The 22,726-nt window shown below is 44.2% G+C and overlaps 1 protein-coding gene across 1 annotated transcript in view; it reads left to right on the forward strand.

Annotated features, from left to right (window-relative positions):
- galnt9 (polypeptide N-acetylgalactosaminyltransferase 9) overlaps positions 1–22,726 on the forward strand; it is a 213,235-nt gene that overhangs the window by 158,884 nt on the left and 31,625 nt on the right. The gene's annotated exons all lie outside the window — the stretch shown is intronic.

Genomic DNA, 22,726 nt, shown 5'->3' on the forward strand with positions numbered 1-22,726 from the left:
TCTGTTTCTATTTTCTAAGTCGATAATCTTCTGTCTTAATATTCCATTAACCTTTAACTGTTTATCACAGATCTGTTCCAGGTCATCAATCTTCAAGTTGAACATTGACAAAATATCTTCGTTCTCTGTTATCCATTTATCATGTTCACTGAAAGTTTTTTGAGTAGAATCCAATTTTCCATCCATCTGTTTAAATTCAGCACTGAGTTGCTGTAACTCCTCCAAAAGTTCACTTTTATGTTGCCGAAGTGTCACCAAAATAGATTTCAAAGTTACTGGAGGGTCCTCTTCTTTTTTAGTAGTTTTAGCACGACTCGTTATAAAGCAGTATTGTGTTTAAAAGTAAGCTTCCAAAACAATTTGGAAGCAGTAAATTAAAAAGAGTAGGAGCACCTATAAAAGTGCTGCTACTCTATCAACAGCCAGTTGGGAAGCCCCCGAGTTCACTCAACCTATTCTCATAAGGCACGTTCCCCAATCCAGGCAACATCCTTGTAAATCTCCTCTGCACCCTTTCTATGGTTTCCACATCCTTCCTGTAGTGAGGCGACCAGAACTGAGCACGGTTCTCCAAGTGGGGTCTGACCAGGGTCCTATATAGCTGCAATATTACCTCTCAGCTCTTAAACTCAATCCCAAGATTGATGAAGGCCAATGCATCATATGCCTTCTTAACCACAGAGTCAACCTGCGTAGCAGCTTGTAGTGTCCTATAGACTCGGACCCCAAAATCCCTCTGATCTTCCACACTGCCAAGAGTCTTACCGTTAATGCTATATTTTGCCATCATATTTGACTTACCAAAATGAACCACCTTACACTTATATGGGTTGAACTCCATCTGCCACTTCTCAGCCCAGTTTTGCATCCCATCAATGTCCTGTTGTAACCTCTGACAGCCCTCCACACTATCCACAACACCTCCAACCTTTGTGTCATCAGCAAATTTACTCACCCATCCCTTCACTTCCTCATCCAGGTCATTTATAAAAATCACAAAGAGTAGGGGTCCCAGAACAGATCCCTGAGGCACACCACTGGTCACCGACCTCCATGCAGAATATGACCCATCTACAACCACTCTTTGCCTTCTGTGGGCAAGCCAGTTCTGGATCCACAAAGCAATGTCCCCTTGGATCCCATGCCTCCTTACTTTCTCAATAAGCCTTGCATGGGGTACCTTATCAAATGCCTTGCTAAAATCCATATACACTACATCTACGGCTCTACCTTCATCAATGAGTTTAGTCACATCCTCAAAAAATTCAATCAGGTTCGTAAAGCACGACCTGCCTTTAACAAAGCCATGCTGACTACTCTTAATCACATTATGCCTCTCCAAATGTTCATAAATCTTGCCTCTCAGGATCTTCTCTATCAACTTACCAACCACTGAAGTAATTTCCTGGGCTATCCCTACTCCCTTTCTTGAATAAGGGAACAACATCTACAACCCTCCAGTCCTCCAGAACCTCTCCTGTCCTTATTGGTGATGCAAAGATCATTACCAGAGGCTCAGCAATCTCCTCCCTCACTTCCCACAGTAGCCTGAGGTATATCCCGTCTGGTCCCGGTGACTTATCCAACTTTTTCTTTTTCAATCTTTTTATTAATTTCAAAATATAGAAACAAAACATAGCAATAATACAAATAATATGAGATGTACTGTTACATTTAAAAAAAGAGTAATTGCAAAACCAAATAGTGGAAATTACCAAAACTCCCATACATGTAGAACTGAACTTATCCAACTTGATGCTTTCCAGAAGCTCCAGCCCATCCTCTTTCTTAATATCTATCTACATTCTCAAACTTTTCAGCCCACTGCAAATCACCCCTACAAACGGCAAGATCCTTTTCCGTAGTGAATACGGAAGCAAAGTATTCATTAGGTACCTCCACTATTTCCCCCGGTTCCATACACACTTTTCCACTGTCACACTTGATTGGTCCTATTCTTTCACGTCTTATTCTCTTGTTCTTCACATACTTGTAGAATGCCTTGGGGTTTTCCTTAATCTTGTCCACCAATGCTTTCTCCTGGACCCTTCTGGCTCTCCTAATTTCATTCTTAAGCTCCTTCCTGCTAGCCTTAAAATCTTTTACTTTCCTATCATTACCTAGTTTTTTGAACCTTTCGTAAGTTCTTCTTTTCTCCTTAACTAGATCTACAACAGCTTTTGTACATCACAGGTCTTGTACCCTACCATCCTTTCCATGTCTCATTGGAATATACCTACTCAGAACCCCACACAAATATCCCCTGAATGTTTGCCACGTTTCTTCCGTACGTTTCCCTGAGAACATCTGTTTCCAATTTACGCTTCCAAGTTCCTGCCTGATAGCCTCATATTTCCCCTTACTCCAATTAAACCTTTCCCTAACTTGTCTGTTCCTATCCGTCTCCAATGCTATGGTAAAGGAGATAGAATTGTGATCACTATCTCCAAAATGCTCCCCCACTGAGAGACCTGACACCTGATCAGGTTCATTTCCCAATACCAGATCAAGTACAGCCTCTCCTCTTGCCTTTAGAGTCTTTCTTCTTTGGGTTGTATACTGCACCTACTGAATTGCTGCCCGAAATTCTGGCCATTGCTGCTGTGTTGTCATCCCTGCCAGTGCTCTTTTCCAATCATTTCTGGCCAGCCCGTCTCTCATGCCTCTGTAATTCCTTTTACTCCACTGGAATACTGATACACCTGACTTTCAGCTTCTCCTTCTCAAATTGAAGGGTGAATTCTATCATATTATAATAATTTATCTCTAAGGGTTCCTTTACCTTAAGCTCTCTAATCAATTCCGGTTCATTGTACAACATCCAATCCAGAATAGCTGATCCTCTAGTGGGCCCAACCATGAGCCGCTCTATAAAGCCATCGCAAAACCATTGTAGAAATTTCCCCCTCTTGGGGATCTAGCACCAACCTGACTTTCTCAATTTACCTGCATATTGAAATTCCCCATGACGATTGTTATATTGCTCTTTTTCATGCATTTTCTATCTCCCATTGTAACTTGTAGACATCATCCTTACTACTGTTTAGAGGTCTGTATACAAGTCTTATCAGGGTCTTTTTACCCTTCTCAAACAAGAGAATATCTGCAGGTGCTTGAAATCCAAGCAACACACACAAAATGCTGGAGTAACTCGGCAGGCCAGGCAGCATCTATGGAAAAGAGCAGGACTGGACAAAAATATTCGAGGAGTAGGTTTAAAAGGTGGGGGGGGTGGGGAGAGGAGGGAGAAACACAAGGTGATAGGTGAAACTGGGCAGGGGAGGGGTGAAGTAAACAGCTAGGAAATTGACAGGTGAAAGAGATGCGGGGCTGGAGAAGGGGGAATCTAATAGGAGAGGTTAAAGGCCATGGAAGAAAGAAAAGAGGGAGGAGCACCAGAATGAGGCAATGGATAGCAAGGAGATAAGGTGAGAGAGGGAAAAGGGGAAGGGGAGTGGTGAAGGAGAGGAGGGGCCATTACCAGAAGATCGAGAAGTCAATGTTCATGCCATCAAGTTGGAGGCTAGCCAGACAGAATATAAGGTGTTGTTCCTCCAACCTGAGTGTGGTCATGGATGGACATATCAGAATGGGAATGGGAAGTGGAATTAACATGGGTGGTCACCGGGAGATGCTGCTTCTTTTGGAGTGCAGGTGCTTGGCGAGGCAGTCACCCAATCTACATCGGGTCTCACCGAATATACAGGAGGTCACACCGGGAGTACTAGCCATAGTAGGTGATCCCAACAGACTCAGAGGTGAAGTGGCGCCTCACCTGGAAGGACTGTTTGGGGTCCTGAATGGTAGTGAGGGAGGAGGTGTAGGGACAGGTGTAGCACTTGTTCCACTTACAAGGGTAAGTGCCAGGAGGGAGATCAGTGGGGAGGGACAAATGGACATGGGAGTCACGTAGGGAGCGATCCCTGCAGAAAGTAGAAAGTGTGGAGGAGGGAAAGATGTGTTTGGAGGTGGGATCCCATTGGAGGTGGAGGAAGTTCTGGAGAATTCCCCGGTAGGGTGGCGGGATGATGGGTTGAGATCAGATGTGCATGAAATGGAAGAGATGCGATTGAGGGCAGTGTTGATGGTGGAGGAAGGGAAGCCCCTTTCTTTGAAAAAGGAGGACATTGCCTTCAGTCTGGAATGAAAAGCCTCATCCTGAGAGCAGATCCCCTTTTTACCCTTGCAGTTTTTTAGCTCTATCCACAATGATTCAACACCTTCCAACCCTATGTCACCTCTTTCTAATGATTTGATTTCATTTTTTACCAACAGAGCAACGCCAGCCTCTCTGCCTTCCTGTCCGTCCTTTCGATTCAATGTGTATCCTTGGATGCTATAATCTTCTTTCAGTTATAATTCAGAGATGCCTGCAATTTCATACCTATCTTAATGCAACTGTGCTACAAGTTCATCGACCTTACCCTAGGTACTGAGCACATTCAGATACAACACCTCCAGTCCTGCATTCACCCTTTTCAATTTTGTCCATCTTTTACATTGCAACTCATCCTGATGGCTGCAATTTTGCCCTATCATCAGACTCTCCTTGCTAGGAGATTCACTACACATTACCTCTCTTTGTAAACCAACTGCCTCACCTTCAGCACTATCACTTTGCTTCCCATCCCCCTGCCAAATTAATTCAAACCAATCAGATTTAAGGTAGAGGTTGGTGGATTCCTAATTTGGCAGAGCATGGAGTTCCCAACCTGGGGTCCGAGGACTCCTCAGTTAATGGTAGGAGTCCATGACATAACGAAAGTTGGGAACCCCTAGCTTCCAGGTGAAGGCAGGAGATTGGTGCTGAGAGGGAAATGGTTCAGCCATGGTGAAATGGAGGAGCAGACTCGATGGGCCAAATGGCCTAATTCTGCTTCTTTGTCTCATGGTCTAAACAAAGAAAATAGAAAACAGACAGCGACAGGAGCAGAGGCTAGTAGAAGAGAGAGAGAAGCAAAAGGAAAAGCAGAACAAAGATTAGAAGAGCTTGTGATCATCTCTTTTTTATGCCCATAGATAAATAGCATTCCATAAGACCCTAAGAAATAGGAGAAGAATTAGGCCATTTGGCCCATTGAGTCTGCTTCGCCATTTCATCATTCCTGATCCAAATTTCCCCTCAGCCCCAATCTCCTGCCTTCTCCCTATATCCCTTCATCCCCTGACCAATCAAGAATTTATCAACCTCTGCCTTAAATATACATAATGTCCTGTCCTTCACAGCTGCCTGTGGCAAAGAATTCCACAGATTCACCACTCTATAGCTAAAGAACTTCCTCCTCTTCTCCTTTCTAAAAGGTCGTCCCTCTATTCTGAGGCTGTGTCCTCTGGTCTTAGACTCTCCCATCATAGGAAACATCCACTCTATCAAGGCCTTTCACGATTCGATAGATTTCAAGGACATCTCCCCTCATTCTTCTGAATTCTAGTGAATACAGGACCAGAGTCATCAAACGGTCTTCATATGACAAACTACTCAATCCTGAAATCATTTTCATGAACCTCTATTGAACCCTCTCCAGTTTCAGCACATGTTTTCTGAGATAAGAGGCCCAAACTGCTCACAATACTCTAATTGAGGCCTCACCAGTGCTTTATAAAGTCTCAACGTTACATCCTTGCTTTTATATTTTAGACCTCCTGAAACTAGAACTAACATTGCTTTTGCCTTCCCCACCACAGACTCACCTGCAAATTAACTTTTAGGGAATCTTGTACAAGCACTGCCAATTCCCTTTGCACCTCACTCTTTTGTATTTTCTCTGCATTCAGAAAATAGTCAACCCTTTCATTTCTTCTATCAAAGTGCATGACCATACACTTCCTGACACTGTACTCCATCTGCCACTTCTTTGCCCATTCTCCTAATCTGTCCAAGTCCTTCTGTAGCCTCCCTGCTTCCTCAAAGCCACCTGCTCCTCCACCTATCTTCATATCGTCTGCAAACTTTGCAACAAAGCCATCAATTCCATCATCCAGATCATTCACATATAAGATAAAAAGAATTTGTTCCAACTGTAATGTATGGATCCCCCTCCCCATAGCACTACACATTGCTTTGTTGTCTGCACAAGCACCATTGTCTACGCATGTATATTGTTCTCTCTCTTGCTGCAATGTGAATCTCCCGCATGCGTGCTGTCATTTAATCGATATGTAGTTATGCACAGACACCAGAAATTGGCGATGAGGATGAACTTGAATGTCAGAAAATGTCACAAACTGCACCAACAGTTACTGGAGGAAACAGTGAGAGTTAGACTGTACAGAGAAAGCCGTCACAGATGCTAACAAACGCCTGAGTACAATGCATGGTAATAGTGAAAGGCGCGCTGAATTTGAAGTGAAAATAACATGGCAATGGCTTCCACCAGGAAAGTTGACAAATTTGATAGCGCCAGTGAAGGCTGGGAGTTGCTTATCGAGAGAGTTGGACTGTATTGTAATGTGAACAACGTGGAGGAGCAAAAGAAAGCCCCCATACTTCTTAACTTAATGGGTGCTAGGATATACAGTTTCTTACACAGCCTAGTAACCCCTGAAAATCCAGCAAGCAAGACGCTCGATGAAATTGTTACAATTTTACGAAATCACTTGAGCCCTAAACCACTGGCAATAGCTGAGAAATTTAGATTTTTCAAAAAATGAAAGTCTTTCTGAATACATTGCAGAACTGCACAAACTTTCCCAGTACTGTGACTTTAGAGATGGACTTTCTGATACATTAAGGGACAGGCTTGTACATGGCATGCATAGTCGAAGCAATCAATAGAGGCTACTATTCGAAAGAGACTGAACCTTAGAACAGGCATTGACCATTGAAATATCATTAGGGACTTCAGTAAAGGATACAGCAGAACTATGAAAAAGAGGTTAGAATGTGAAATGCACAAAATGTTCCTGAATGGTGCAAAAAGCCAAAGGTGTTATCAATGTGGCAAATCCTCCCATGATGCAAATGACTGTAGGTTAAAAGAAATAGTTTTCAGAAAGTGTCACAGACAAGGTCACGTAGAGGGAGTGTGCAAGGCAGATCAAAAGCACAGCCAAGTGAAAAGTCTCAAACACAAAACTAAGCAAATGCATGAAGTTACCGAATGTAAAACAGAATCAGACAACATAGAGTCTGACAAAGGTGAACTGTCATGCCTAGAACTGCATAGTATAGCTGAAGCAGATGACAAAATCATCTGGATCACAACAGATGTGTCTTGTGTAAAACTGAAAATGGAGCTGGATACAGGGTCAGCTTTGTCCACAATTCCAGAGGCTGACCACAACAGACTGTTTTCTAGGATACCATTAGAGAAGACCTCAGTGATGCTAAAGACTTACACAGGTGAAGCAGTGCAAATCGGGCAGGTGGGGCTCATCAAATCGGCCTTGGACGGCAGCTCACCTAGGAGAAGAAAAACACTGATTTTAAACCCCTGCTGCCTTGTGGCCACACCCACCCATGGGAAAGGCTTCGGGAGTAAACCCTGACAAAGAAATCAAGAGCCAGGGTCCATAAGGCAGCTTGATGTTGTTTAAAATTTCACTCTGGCAACCTCTGTGAAGACATTGGTGCCAAGCTGTAACTGTGCCTGCCCTTCCCTTGGACTATATCAGTGACGTGGAGAGGGGGAGCCTGCTGCATGAGCAACAGCCGGTTCTTCAAATCTTCCCATCCAGGCTTGCAAGGCCTGGAGAGGACACAGTCCACTAGAGACGCAAACCCATGATCTCCTGGGATCAATGGCTGCCTACTACACAGGTGAAAAGGTGTCTCCCAAAGGTAAACTGAAAATGAATGTGATGTATGGAGGCTAGACATAACAGTTAGAGCTTTATGTATTGAAAAGTGGAGGACCAGCACTTTTCGGATGTGAATAGTTCAGAAAAATCCAACTATACTGGAACTCAATCAAAGCCCTCAGTGTGACATCAAAAGGTAACTGCAGCCCAAGTGGTAGCACTAACCAGAGACTGTCACGGTGTTTAATTCTAATGAGAAGGTGCTTGAGAAGGGGATTGGTAAACTCAAAGGCATGAAGGCCAGAATTGAACTGGATGAAACAGCAGCACCAAGATTCCATAAAGCATGTCTAGTGCCTTATGCACTATATCCTAAAGTGGATGCTGAACTTCAGAGGTTGGAGGCATCTGGAATCCTCTCCAAGGCTGAGTGGAGTGATTGGTCCATGCCCATTGTCCCAGTGATCAAGAACGGGAAGGCCAGAGCTGTTCGTATATGTGGGGATTTCAAGGTGAGCATCAGCCTGTCTGCATACTTTGCACTAACCCCTGCCACGAATAGAAAACATTTTTGTATCTTTGGCAGGAGGGGAGAAGTTTTCAAAGATTGATTTGTCACAAGCCTATCTGCAAATGGAGATTGAGGAGTCGAGCAGTAAGTTCCTCTCAATCAACAATCACAAGGGACTGTTCCAGTATAATCATCTCGTCTTTGGTGTTGCATCAGCTCCAACAATTTGGCAAAGGTGCTCCAAGATATCCCAGGAACACAATGTTACCCTATTGACATCATCGTGACTGGCAAGAATGAAGAAGAGCACCTCCAGAACCTTGGAAAAAGTGCTTACCAGGCTGAGTGAGTACAGTCCACGTGCAAAGAGAGAGAAATGTGAGTCTTTCAAGAGTGATATCTCATATTGCGGACATGTCATTGACAAGCAGGGTTTACATAAGCCACAAGAGAAGGTTGAAGCAGTGCTACAGGCACCCAAACCGGAAAATGTGTCACAACTCAGGCTGTACTTGGGCCTTGTAACTACTACCATCAGTTTCTCTCAAACATTGTCACAGTGCTGCACCCATTGAACACACTGTTACAGACAGGAACAAAGTGGGAATGGTCAGAAAGATGTGAAAGAGCATTCAAGGAAACAAAGAGACTAATAACATCGGATGAACTGCTCACCCATTATGACCCATCGCTGACCACCAGGTTTGCATGCGATGCATCCCCTTATGGCATCGGAGCTGTTTTATCACATACTATGAAACATGGATCTGAATGCCTGATTGCATTTGCTTCAAGATCACTGACAAGTGCAGAACACAACCACACACAGCCCTGAGTCTAGTATGGGGAATAAAGAAGTTCCACCACGACCTCTATGGACAAAAGTTTACACTAGTGTCAGATCACCAGCCTCTTGTGTCCATTTTCAATCCCAGAAAGGAAATTCCAGTGATGTCTGCTATCCGGTTACAACATTGGACACTATTCTTAGGAATCCACACTTATGATATAGATTTCAAAGGTACCAAACAATACAGCAATGCTGACAACTTGTCACGTCTTCCACTGTTGGCAACTGAAGAAGAAAAGTCTGTAACCCAGCAGAAATGTTCCACACAGCATTGGTGCCAGTAACAAATTCCAAAATTCAAAGGGAAACAAGGAATGACCTGACATTGTCAGAAGTCTATGACATCACTATGCAAGGATGGCCAGTCCATGGTAACCCTATGTTTCCAGAATTCTCAGTGAGATGAGACCAACTGTTGCTATGTCAAAGAATGCTGATGTTTGGATCTCATGTTGTGGTTCCCTCTAAACTGAGCACCAGAGTGTTAGAGAATCTGCATGAAGGACACCTGGGTACAGTCAAAATGAAGAGTCCCACCTGGAGCTGTGTGTGGTGGCCAGGAATAGATAGACAGATTGAAGACTTGGCCAAAAGCTGTTCAGGATGCCAAAAAAGTTCAAAACTCACACCCACAGACACTGTTACACCCATGGGAGTGGCCATTGTCACCATGGTAAAGCGTACATATTGACTTTGCTGGGCCAATCATGGACTCTGATTCATAGTTTCTGATTGCTGTGGTTGGACGTTCGAAGAGGCCGGAGGTTATACCAATGAAGTTAATCACCTCAGCAAAGACTGTCTCAACACTGAGGACTATCTTCACCAGTAAAGGCTTACCAAAACAAATTGTGAGTGACAACGGACCACAACACACATCAGAAGAATTCAGACTGTTCATGAAGAAAAATGGCATCAGACATTTCAAGTCAGCTCCTAACCACAGACTTTCAAGACGATTAAAGTGATGGACAAAGAAGACAATTCCCTACAGCATAAGATGGACAACTTCCTTTTTGTGTATCAGAACTCTGTTCATGCGACAACAAATCAAACACCTGCAATACTGTTCATGAGCAGGAATCCGAGATCTTGCACAGACCTCCTGAAACCAGATCTATGGAGGGAACTGCAGAATAAGCAGTTCAGCCAGTTGCCAAGTGAAGCAGGAAGGAGCTTCGAGATTAGACAGGAAGTGATTACCGAGAAGACAAGTGGACACCCGATTGTTTGTCCATTGTCATTGTTGATGAAGACCTCGACAGCATTATGATGATGATGGTGTTGAGACTAGCGTGTGATTTGGATTTAAGTGAGGGAGAGTTGTGCAGCATCAGCCTCACTCTCTCTTCCCAATTCTCATCTGGATCCAGTGGCAAGATGAGAGTCGAGACGACTGGAGATGGGACTAGACACAGTGGATGACCAGGACTTCTTCTGTGTCTTGTCCTGCTCTACACATTCCACAACGCTTGCAGAGACCGCCTTCTTGACCGTGGGACCTTCCATTGGTCTCGTCCGCTCAATCCGCCGGAGTCTGTCTTCACATGCTGGGATAGACAACTCCCTATCTCACCGAGGGTTTAAGACCCGTCGGCTACCCTCACCTGGTTTAGCCGGCTTGTCGAAGCTGTTGCCCGGGGTGTGGCCACTATCGCATGCAAACAGCTACGGGGAGCCACAGGTGAGAGCTGAGTGCCAGGTGGGGACCAAAGGTATGCTAACTGCCTTGAAAAGGACGCGACATGTTCCCCCACCAGAGGTGCTAACTCATACACCCCAGACCCCCGGTAGGATAGCTACAAGAACTGGACTACTGATGTACACAGTGGATGTTGGAGATCAGACATGGAGACGTCATGTGGACCAGACACTGGACGCTCAACCCAAGAACGTTATCTAGACAAGACACCTGCCAAACCTGATGCCACTCCATGGGTCCAGAGGCGCTATCCTGAAAGAAGCAGAGCGCCACCCAAAAGACTGAACCGTTAGAACTGTGAAGTTAGTGATGGACTGTACTGTGAAAGCATGTGTATTTGGTTGTGAAAGGGAAATATTTTGTATATATAGTTTTATGTTGCATTAATTTAAAGGGAGAGGAAATGTAATGTGTGGATCTATTTCTTTTAGAGCAGTGACCCCCCCCCACCTTAGTTCTACGTAATGATCTGTTGTCTACACATGCAGATTGTTCTCTCTCTCTCTCACTGCAATGTGAATACACTAGTTAAGGCCATCTCCTGTGTGCGTGCTTTCATTTAATCAATACAGTACATAGTTGTGCACAGATACAAAGCCAACACAGACCCCTGTGGAACACCACTAGTCACCAGCAGCCAGCTAGAAAAGGTTCCCTTCATTCCCCGTCCTTACCTCCTGCCAGTCAGCCACTGCTTTATCTATGCTAGAATCTTTTCTATAATACCAGATGCTCGCAGCTAGCTTAGCAGCCTCATGTGTGGTACCTTGTCAAAGGCCTTCTGAAAATCCAAGTACACAAATCAAGCAATTCTCTTTTGTCTATTCTGCTTGTTATTTCCTCAAAGAGTTCCAACAGATTTGTCAGACAAGATTTACCATTGAGAGAACCACCTATTTTATCATGTGCCTCCAAGTAACCTGAAACCTCACCCTTAATAATCAACTCCAACATCTTGCCAAACACTGAGGTCAGGCTAACTGGCCTATAGTTTCCTACCTTCTGCCTCTCTCCCCTCTTGAAGAGTGGAGTGACACTTGCAATTTTCCAGTCTTTCCAAACCATTCCAGAATCTAGTGATTCTTGAAAGACCATTACTAGTGCTTCCATGATCTCTTCAGCCACCTCTTTCAGAACTCTGGGGTGTACACCATCTGATCCAGGTGACTTATCTATCTTCAGACCTTTCAGTTTCCCAAGAACCTTCTGTCTAGTTATGGTAACTTAACACTTCACTTCATGCGCCCTGACACCTGGAACTTCCACATGCTGCTAGTGTCTACCACAGTAAAGACCGATGCAAAATACTTATTCAGTCCTGTTTTTCTTTCCCCCTTTACTACCTCCTCAACATTGTTTTCCAGCAGTCCAATAGACATTCACTCCTCTCTTTTACACTTTATGTATCTGAAGAAACTTTTGGTATCCTTTTTAATATTACTGGCTGGCTTACTTGTGTATTCCATCTTACCCTTCTTAATTACTTTTTTAGTTGCATTCTGTTGGTTTTTAAAGCTTCCCAATACTCTACCTTCCTACTAATTTTTGCTCTATTTTATGCCCTCCCTTTGGCTTTTACTTTGGCTTTGACTTCTCTTGTCAGCCATGGTTGCATCATCTTGCCTTCAGAACACTTCTTCCTCTTTGGGATGTATATATCCTGCACCTACCGAATTGTTTGTAGAGATTCCACCCATTACTGCTCTGCCATCATCCCTGTCAGTGTTCTTTTCCAATCAATTCCAGCCAACTCCTCTTTCATGCCTCTGTAATTCCCTTCACTCCACTGTAATACTGATACATCTGACTTTAGCTTCTCCTTCTCAGATTTCAGGGTGAATTCAATCATATTATGATCACTTTCCCCTCAGGGTTCTTTTACCTTAGGCTCACTAATCAATTCCAGTTCTTTGCACAACACCCAGTCCAGAACAGCTCAACCACCAGCTGCTTTGAAAAGGCATCTCATAGGCCCTCTAAAAATTCCCCCTCCTGGAATCCAACACCAACCTGATTTTCCCAATCTACCTGCATATTGAAGTTCCCCATGACTATTGTAACATTGTCCTTTTGGCATGCATTTTCTATCTCCCGCCGTAATTTGTAGACCACATCCTTACTACTGTTTGGTTTTCTGTATATAATTCCCATCAGGGTCTTTTAACCTTGCAGTACCTTAGCTCAATCCACAATGATAAAACACCTTCCAACTCTATCTCCTCTGCTTCTAATGATTTGATTTCATTTTTTACCAACAGAGCAACGCCATCCCCCCCTGCCTTCCTGCCTGTCCTTTCAATATAGTGTGTACCCTTGGATATTAAGCTCCCAGCTGTGATCTTTCAGCCATGATTCAGCGATGCCTACAACATCATACCTGCCAATCTGTAACTGTGCTTCAAGTTCATCTACCTTATTCCATATACTGCGCACATTCAGATATGACACCTTCAGTCTGGTATATATCCTTTGTGTTTTTGACGCACAATGCTCAACCTTCTGGTTCCCAACTTTGTCTGAGGTCTTACCGACATCTGCCTCCACAACCTCTCCACTAGCTGCTCTGGCACTCTGGTTCCCATCCTGCAACTCTAGTTTAAACCCCAACGTGCAGCATTAACAAACCTTCCCACGAGGATATTAGTCCCCCTCCAGTTCAGGTGCGAATCATCCATTCAAATTTGCAGATACGAGTTAACTAATCAGATGGTTCTTATACAAAATAATGCAAAACCCAGAGAAGCTTCCAGAATCATGCAAATGTTACCACTAGGAGACACACTGAACAGTTAAGTGCCTAGTACTAGAATGCATCCATGATGGCTTTCTTGAGCAACATGTTAGTGAACCTGCAAGGGAAAATGCTATCTTAGATCTAGTCCTGTGCAATGAGACAGGTAAGATTAACGATCTTGTAGTCAGGGATCCTCTTGGAAAGAGTGATCATAGTATGTTTGAATTTCGCATACAGATGAAGGATGAAATAGTTAGATCTAAAACTAGTGTATTATGCTTGAACAAGGGAGACTACAACAGGATGAGGGAGAAGTTGGCTAATGTGGATTGGGAGCACAGGCTATTTGGTAGGACAGTTGGGGAACAGTGGAATACTTTCAAAGAGATTTTTCACAGTGCTCAACAAAAGTATATTCCAGTCAAAAGTAAGGACAGTAAGTGTGAGGAGAGCCAGTCTAAGGAAATAAAAGATAGTATAAATTAAAAGCTCATGTGTACAAAGTCGCAAAGAGTAGTGGGAGACTGGAGGATTGGGAAAACTTTAAAAAGCAACAAAGAACAACTAACCAAGAAATAAGGAAAGAGAAGATAGAGTATGAAAGTAAATTAGCACAAAATATAAAAACAGATATCAAAAGTTTTTATAAATATATAAAGTGGAAGAGGATGGCTAAAGTCAACATAAGTCCCTTGGAAAACGAGAAGTGGAAATTGATATTGGGTGATAAGGAAATGGCTGAGGCATTGTACGACTATTTTGTGTCGGTCTTCACGGTGGAGGACACGACTAATATGCCAAAGAATGATGTTATCGACGAAATGGGAGGTGAGGACCGTGATAAAATCACTGTCACTAAAGAGATAGTGATGAGCAAACTAGAGGGCCAGAAGGTAGATAAGTCCCCTGGTCCTGATAAGATGCATCCCAGGGTACTGAGGAAATTGGAGGAGGTTATAGTAGATGAGTTAGTAATCATTTACCAAAATTCTCTAGACTCTGGGCAGGTCCCGGTGGATTGGAAGACAACAAATGTCACACCACTTTTTAAAAATAGTATGTAGGCAAAAAATGGGCAACTATCGGCCAGTTAGCTTAACATCTGTAGTCTGGAAAATGCTTGAAGCTATCATTAAGGAAGAAATAGCGAAACATTTAGAAAGGAGTGGTTCCATTAGACAGATGCAACATGGATTCAGAAAGGGCAGGTCCTGTTTGACAAACTTACTGGAGTTCTTTGAGGACATAATGAGTGCAGTGGATAGAGGGGAACAGGTGGATGTTGTATACTTGGATTTCCAGAAGGCGTTCGATAAGGTGCCACACAAGAGACTTATAAATAAGATACGAATGCATGGAGTCGGAGGAAGTGTATTGGCATGGATAGTGGATTGGTTAACCGGTAGAAGGCAGAAAGTTGGTATAAATGGGTGTTTCTCTGGTTGGCAGTCAGTGGTGAGTGGGGTGCCGCAGGGGTTGGTGCTGGGCCCGCAGCTGTTTACCATTTACATTGATGATTTGGAAGAGAGGACTGAGTGTAGCATAGCAAAATTTGCTGTTGACACTAAACTGAGTGGAAAAGCAAATTGTACAGAGGATGTGGAGAGTCTGCAGAGAGATATAGATAGGTTAAGTGAGTGGGCCAAGGTCTGGCAGATGGAATACGACGTTGGTAAATGCAAGATCATCCACTTTGGAAGGAATAATAGAAGAGCAGATTATTATTTAAATGGTGAAAGATTGCAGCATGCTGTTGTGCAGAGGGACTTGGGAGTGCTTGTGCATGAATGGCAAAAAGCTGGCTTGCAGGTACGACAGGTTATTAAGAAGGCAATGGAATGTTGGCCTTCATTGCTAGAGGGATTGAATTCAAGAGTAGGGAGGTCATGCTGCAACTATACAGGGTACTGGTGAGGCCGCATCTGGAGTACTGTGTGCAGTTCGGGTCTCCATACTTGAGGAAGGATATACTGGCTTTGGAAGTGGTGCAGAAGAGGTTCACCACATTGATTCCAGAGATGAAGGGGTTAACCTATGAGGAGAGATTGAGTCGCCTGGGACTGTACTCTCTGGAATTCAGAAGAATGAGAGGGGATCTTATAGAAATGTATAAAGTTATGAAAGGGATAGATAAGAGAGAGGCAGGAAAGTTGTTTCCACCGGTAGGTGAGACTAGAACCAGGGGACATTGCCTCAAGATTCAGGGGAGAAGATTTAGGACAGAGATGAGGAGAAACTGTTCTTCCCAGAGAGTGATGAATCTGTGGAATTCTCTGCCTAGGGAAGCAATTGAGGATTCTTCACTAAATATATTTAAGATAAATTAGACAGATTTTTACATAGTAAGGGAATTAAGGGTTATGAGGAAAAGGCAAGTAGATGGAGCTGAGTTTACAGACAGATCAGCCATAATCTTATTGAATGGCAGGGCAGGCTCGATTTCTCCTGCTCCTATTTCTACTTTCTTATGTTCTAAAATACTGACCTTTGTTTGGAATCAAATGACCTTGCCTGGTGTCTCAGGGCTGGGTGAGTCTGCACCCACATCACCGCCCCCACATCCCTGGCACTCCTTCTCTGCCACCTGTCCCACACCCCTCCCATGGCACTCCACTCTCCCAATATCCTTAGCTCCCACCAGATTTACAAACTCGCTCTCCACTCCACGTTGACAAATACAGTCCTGTGCAGTCTTTGGCACCCCAGCTATATATTAGATTAGATTAGATTATGAGGACACGCAGTCCTCTTTTATTGTCATTTAGTAATGCATGCATTAAGAAATGATACAATGTTCCTCCAGTGTGATATCACAGAAACACAGGACAGACCAAGACTGAAAAACTAGTCTATACAGTATATACAATATATGCCCAGGACAACATTTGCACCGTACTGCATTTGACTCAAAATTGGAATCAGGTTTATTGTCACTAATATATGTAAGTTTTGTGGCGGCAGTACAGAGCAAAATTACTATAAGTTACAAAAGCAAGTACCCCTTAAGAGGATGTTTCCTATAGTGGGAGAAACTAGGATGACAGGGCGCTGCTTCAAAATAAAGGGACATCCCTTTTGAATAGCGATGAGGAGGAATTTCTTTAGCCAGAGGGTGGTGAATCTGTGGAATTCATTGTCACAAATGGCTTTGGGTATATTTAAAGCAGAGGTTGATAGTTTCTTCATTAGGCAAGTTGTGAAATGCTACAGGGAGAAGGCACGAGAATGGGGTTGATTTACTTACTGCCCATTGCACCACTGTTAGGCTAACAATGAAGATCCTCCATCTCTGGTGGCGTTCAGGGCTTCCTTCATCATGTCAGTAGCTTCCTCTCAGTTTTCACTACTGTCAGTCACGCAAGTCCCCAGTGGAGACCCAGGACTACTGTCGCATTCATGTAGAAGGAATCTTCATTGCTGTTTCTATACCAGTTTCATTTGACTAGTCAGGATCGTTAATCCTGAGTCGAACCCCTGAACCCGGAGGATCGGTGGACCACTCTTAGTCCGACCTCTACCCTTTGACCTGTTTGGTGTGGGTCACCCTCCCAAGAGCCAAAGTCTGAAGTCCTGACTCCAGCCTGTGTAGCTCTCCGGGTCATTGAGGCACAAAGCCTCCAGACCCCAAGTCTTGAAGAAGAGTGGGTTTGAGAGGGATAATAAATCAGCCAAGATTTAAGTAGGCTGCAGAAAGTTGTAAAATTAGTCAGCTCCATCATGGGCACTAGCCTTTCAAGTATCTAAGACATCTTCAAGGAATGGTGCCTCAGAAAAGCGGTGTACAACATTAAGGACCCCCACCACCCAGGACATGCCCTCTTCTTATTGCTACCATCAGGGAGGAGGTACAGGAGCCTGAAGACACACACTTGGCGATTCAGGAACAGCTTCTTCCCATCTGCTATCCAATTTCTAAATAGACGTTGAACCTATGAACACACCTCACTACTTCTTTTAATTTATTTTTGTTTTTACACTACTTATTTTAAATTAACAGATTAATATACATTTATATATTCTTACGGTCATTCATATTTTTGTATATTTATCTTTTATTGTAATGTACTGCTGCTGCAAAGTTAATAAATTTCACAACATATGCCAGTGATATTAAACCTGATTCTGATAGAATGATGGAGCAAATATGATGGACCGAATGGCCTGCTACTGCTCCTATGCCTTATCATCTTGTAGTGTTAAACACTGTCAGCTGTGATCAGCAGACCATCCCTTTAGGGGACAGTTAGTAATGGGTGATAAACACTGGCCTTGCCTGCAATCCCCATAAACATAAAAATTCATGTTTAAAGATTTGTCTCTGACTTTCATGTTGTGCATGTTAACGAGGGCTCAGGGACTAGCTCCAAGGGCTGAGATACTAAAACACTGAATTAGCAGCGTTCAGCAATAAAAGACTTCATGGGAAAATTGGATGCTGAAAATGAAGTCAAACGGCAAGGGGAGAAGATAACTTTTCAGCCACGCCGTCAGATAGAGATATTAATATGTGATAAGCATGTCCTCGATTTAATCCAATTAGTTTGGGCTCAGACTGTGGCTGTGGAAAATGGAAATGAGGGAATGTGGCCTGTGGATCTTGGTCATGAGATTACTTGTGGTTGAGGACTAATTCTCCCAGAGTTGAGTAGAAACCTTTGCTTGTCGTCCTTCCCCCGCTGAGGTCCTCAGTTTTATTTTTGCCTCCGAGTTGAACATGGCCGTTGCCATGGCAACGCTCTGTGAAAGGACAGAGGAGCACTCTCTGGTTCTGGCCAAATGTGCTCGAGCAGAATCAGAATCAGTTTTATCATCACAGACAGGTTGTGAAATTTGTGGCTTTTCAGCAGCAGTCCTTAAGCTATACTATAAATCAGAGTCGTGGAGTCATCAAAAAGTACAGCACAGAACCAGGCCCTTTGGCCCATCTAGTCCATGCTGAATCATTTAAACTATCTACTTCCATCAACCTGCACCAGGACCATAGCCCTCCATACCCCCACTGTCCATGTACCTAAATTATAATAAATATATTTAAAAAGCTAAATTAAACAACTAATGGAACAAATATGATGTGCTGCCTTTGGAGGCAGTTCAAAGGAGGTTCACAAAAATGATTCCAGGATTGAAAGGCCTGTCACATGAGGGGCGTTTGAATGCTCGGGGCCTCTGCTCACTGGAATTGAGAAAAATGAGGAGTGATCTCACTAAAACCTATGGAATGTTGGAAAACCTTGTTCGAGTGGATGTTGAGAGAATGCTTCCTATGGTGGAGGAGTCTAAGATCAGAGGGGACTGGTTCAGAATAGAGGGCCATCCTTTCAGAACGAAGATGAGGAGGAATTTCTTTAGCCAGAGAGTGGTGAATCTGTGGAATTAGTTGCCACAGGCAGCTGTGGAGGCCAAGTCATTGTGTATATTTAAGGCAGAAGTTGATAGATTCTTGATTAGTTGGGGCATGAAGGGATACGGGCACAAGGCAGGAGATTGGGGCTGAGAGGGAAAATGGATCAGCCATGATGAGATGGCAGAGCAGACTCGATGGGCCAAGTGGCCTAATTCTCCTCCTATGTCTTGTGGTCTTAAAAAGAGAGCGAAAAAATATATTGAGGTCGTGTTCATGGGTTCAATGTCCATTCAGAAATTTAATGGTAGGGGGGGAAGAGGTTGTTCCTGAAACACTGAGTGTGTGCCTTCAGTCTCCTGAACCTCCTTCCTGATGGTAGCAATGAGAAGAGGGCATGTCCTGGGTGGCGAGATTTCTTGATGATGGATGCTGCCTGGATCCTGAAGATATCCTGGATGCTGGGAAAGCTGGTGCCCATGATGGAGCTGACTGAGTTTACAACTCTCTGTATATTCAGAAGCAATATATTCCTAGGACAGTGCTGAAATGTTTAATTTTTAAAGTGAATGCGATGGTGCCGAGGCAAACAAGCTCGGGGACAAATTTCAATTATCCAAGTGTTGAGTGGAAGCCTTTCCTTGTCGTCCTTCCCTCACTGAGACCTTCTGTTTTATTTTTGCCTCTGAATTGGACATGGAGGTTGCCACAACAACGCTCTGTGAAAGGATGGAGGAGGACTCTCCAGATCTGGCCAGTACTCTTTCCCTCGTTCGGACTCCCTGAAATCCAACAATCCGCTTGCTGCCTGCTGTTAGCTGTGGATGCTTCCTGTGCACACATAAGACTGGAACAAGTAGGAGCAGAATTAAGTCATTTGGGCCATCTTGTCTACTACGTCATCCCATCATGGTTGATTTATTATCCCTCTCTGCCCCATTCTCCTGCCTTCCCCTCGTAACGTTTGAAGCCCTCACTAATCAAGAACCTACCAACCTCCTCTTTAAGACCATAAGACATAGGAGCAGAAATAGGCCATTCAGCCCATCAAGTCTGCTCCCCCATTCCACCATGGATGATTTATTATCCCTTTCAACCCCACCCTCCTGCTTTCGCACTGTAACCTTTGACACCCTGACTCATCAAGAACCTATCGACCTCAGTTTTAAATATACCCAATGACTTGGCCTCCACAACTGCCTGTGGCAACAAATTCCACAGATTCACCACCTCTGGCTAAATTCCTCCTCATCTCTGTTATAACTTGGATGTACGTCTATTCTCAAGCTGTGTCTTCGGGCCATAGGAAACATCCTCTCCACATCTAGGCCATTCAATATTTGGTAGTTTTCAATGAGGTTCCCCCACCCCCCGCATTCTTCTAAACCCCAGTGAGTACAGGTCCGGAACTATCAAAAGAGGTGAGGGCCAAGGAGCTACTGTTTATTAGAATTAGAGGTACAGCCAGGTAACAGGCCTTTCTTCCCAATGAACCCATGCTATCCAGTCATGCCCAAGTGATCCATTCACCCACTATTGGTACACCTTTGGACTGTGGGAGGAAACCCAGGCGGTCACGGGAAGAACGTACAAACTCCTTACAGACAGTGGCGGTGGGAATTGAACCCGGGTCACTGGTGCTGTTGCGCTAACCACGATGCTAATAATTGAGGAATTCAAAAGGTGATTGGCCACTGGAGGCGAGTGTGGAATCAGTTCTCAGGGCCTTGAGCAATGAGTTGGGCGGTAGAGAATTGCAGTGTTAACATTTATAAATTGGTTTATTATTTAATTAATTTACTTATTGAGATACAGCTTGGAACAGGCCCTTCTGGCCCTTTGGCCGCACCACCCAGTAACCCACTGATTTAACCCTAGCCTAATCACAGGACAATTTACAATGACCATTTAACCTGCTAACCGGTTTATCTTCTTTGGACTGCGAGAGGACACCGGAGCACCCACAGAAAACCCACACACACACACACACACACACACACACTCACACTCACACACACACACACACACACAGAGGAAGGAACATGCATCAGTTCTTGATGGTCTTATTATCCAGCAGTGTCTTCTGATCATAAAGAAGACATAAAGGACAAAGAATTGCACCTTTCTTTGGACTCAGAGAGGCCACTGCAACCAAACATGCTGCCATCTTGTAAACTCTTGGATTAAAGTTCAAAGTTCAAAGTAAATTTATAATCAAATACATATATGTCCCCATATGCAACCCTGAGATTCATTTTCTTGCACATGCTCAATAAATCCATAATAGAATAATAACTGTAACAGATGGGACAAGTGAAGTTGAGTGAAGTTACCCCCTTTGGTTCAAGAGCCTGATGGTTAAGGGATAATAACTGTTCCTTAACCTGGTGGTGTGAGTCCTAAGGCTTCTGTACCTTCTTTCTGATGGCAGCAGTGAGCAGAGAGCGTAAAATGGGTGTTGGGGTCCCTGAGGATGGATGGTGCTTTCCTCCGACAGTGCTTCATGTAGATGTGCTCAATGGTGGGGAGGGCTTTACCTGTGATGGACTGGGCTGAATCCACTACCTTTTTTTGTGGGATTTTCCATTCAAGGATTAAGTCACCAAACAACAGATAACCCTTTAGGAGAACATCATTCTCAACCTGAGTGATCACACTACCAATAAAATATTAGCAAAATGACCCATCTTTGACGACCAAATGAAATCCCAGCACAGAGGACATGTAGAGGCTTCTCCTGTGATGCCCTTGTTGATTAGCTTGTGTCAAGTGTCACAACTAGCATGGTAACTTGATCAGAATTGTCCCAGAATGGCTTCGCCTTTTATAAGAGCAATTATCGCTGACCAAAACCAGAAGATAAATAGATGGGTGGCCAAAAACCCGATCAAAGGGTCTTATGTCAGAAGCACTCTAGAAGTAGAGAGGGTTAAGAGCATCTTAAGGCACACCTTAAAAGAAAGAGCAATGCCTTAGAAAGGCGGCGTCCATCATTAAGGACCCCCATCACCCAGGACATGCCCCCTTCTCATTGCTGCCATCAGGAAGGAGGGACAGGAGCCTGAAGACACACACTCAATGATTCAGGAACAGCTTCTTCCCCTCTGACATCCCATTTCTGAATGGACATTAAACCCATGAACACTACCCCATTATTTTTTTATTTTTGCACTATTTATTGAAATAAGGGGTGTGGTGGGGGGGATGCTAACCAGGTGCTACACCTTGCCCAAGGGTGCCCTGCGAGCTGGCAGAGGGAAGGAGCACCCTACAGCTCCTTTGGTAGAGACGTATCTCCACCATGCCACCTAGTTAGGAAGGAAATTTTAGATCATAGGGGCCAGCAGTGAGGGAGGGCTTAATTTTGGAGATGGTCTAACTGAGGGAATATGGAGATGTTGGAGGGGAGAGAGAGGCTACAGGCTGCTTGTCTGTCATATCTGATGATGACAAGAGGCCCGTGCGGGAGAGTTTTTAACATGGAAAAGCCGTTGCACTGGGGCAGTTCCACTCTTGACCTCAAAAATCTGGTTCCAGTGGTACCAGTAGTTGTCACAAATTGGGGTCTTCCTCGGTTGCAGTGGATGACCGTGACATCTTCTGTGCCTCGTCATGCCCTTTGCTCTCCAGAGAGCGTTGCAGAACCTCCTTCCTGGCCGTCGGATCTCACTGTAGATCTCATCCGCCCAGTCCACCAGAGCTGACTTCACATGCCGGAACAGGCATGTTCCTATCTGACCGGGGTATGAGGCCGCTGGCTACCCTCACCTGGTGCAGCCCGCCTGTCAAAGCGGTGTACCGGGGTGTGGCCGCTGTCTCATGCAGACAGCTGAGTGTCTGGTGCGGAC

This window comes from Mobula birostris, chromosome 22, assembly GCF_030028105.1.
Source record: "Mobula birostris isolate sMobBir1 chromosome 22, sMobBir1.hap1, whole genome shotgun sequence".
Classification (NCBI taxonomy): Eukaryota; Metazoa; Chordata; class Chondrichthyes; order Myliobatiformes; family Myliobatidae; genus Mobula; species Mobula birostris.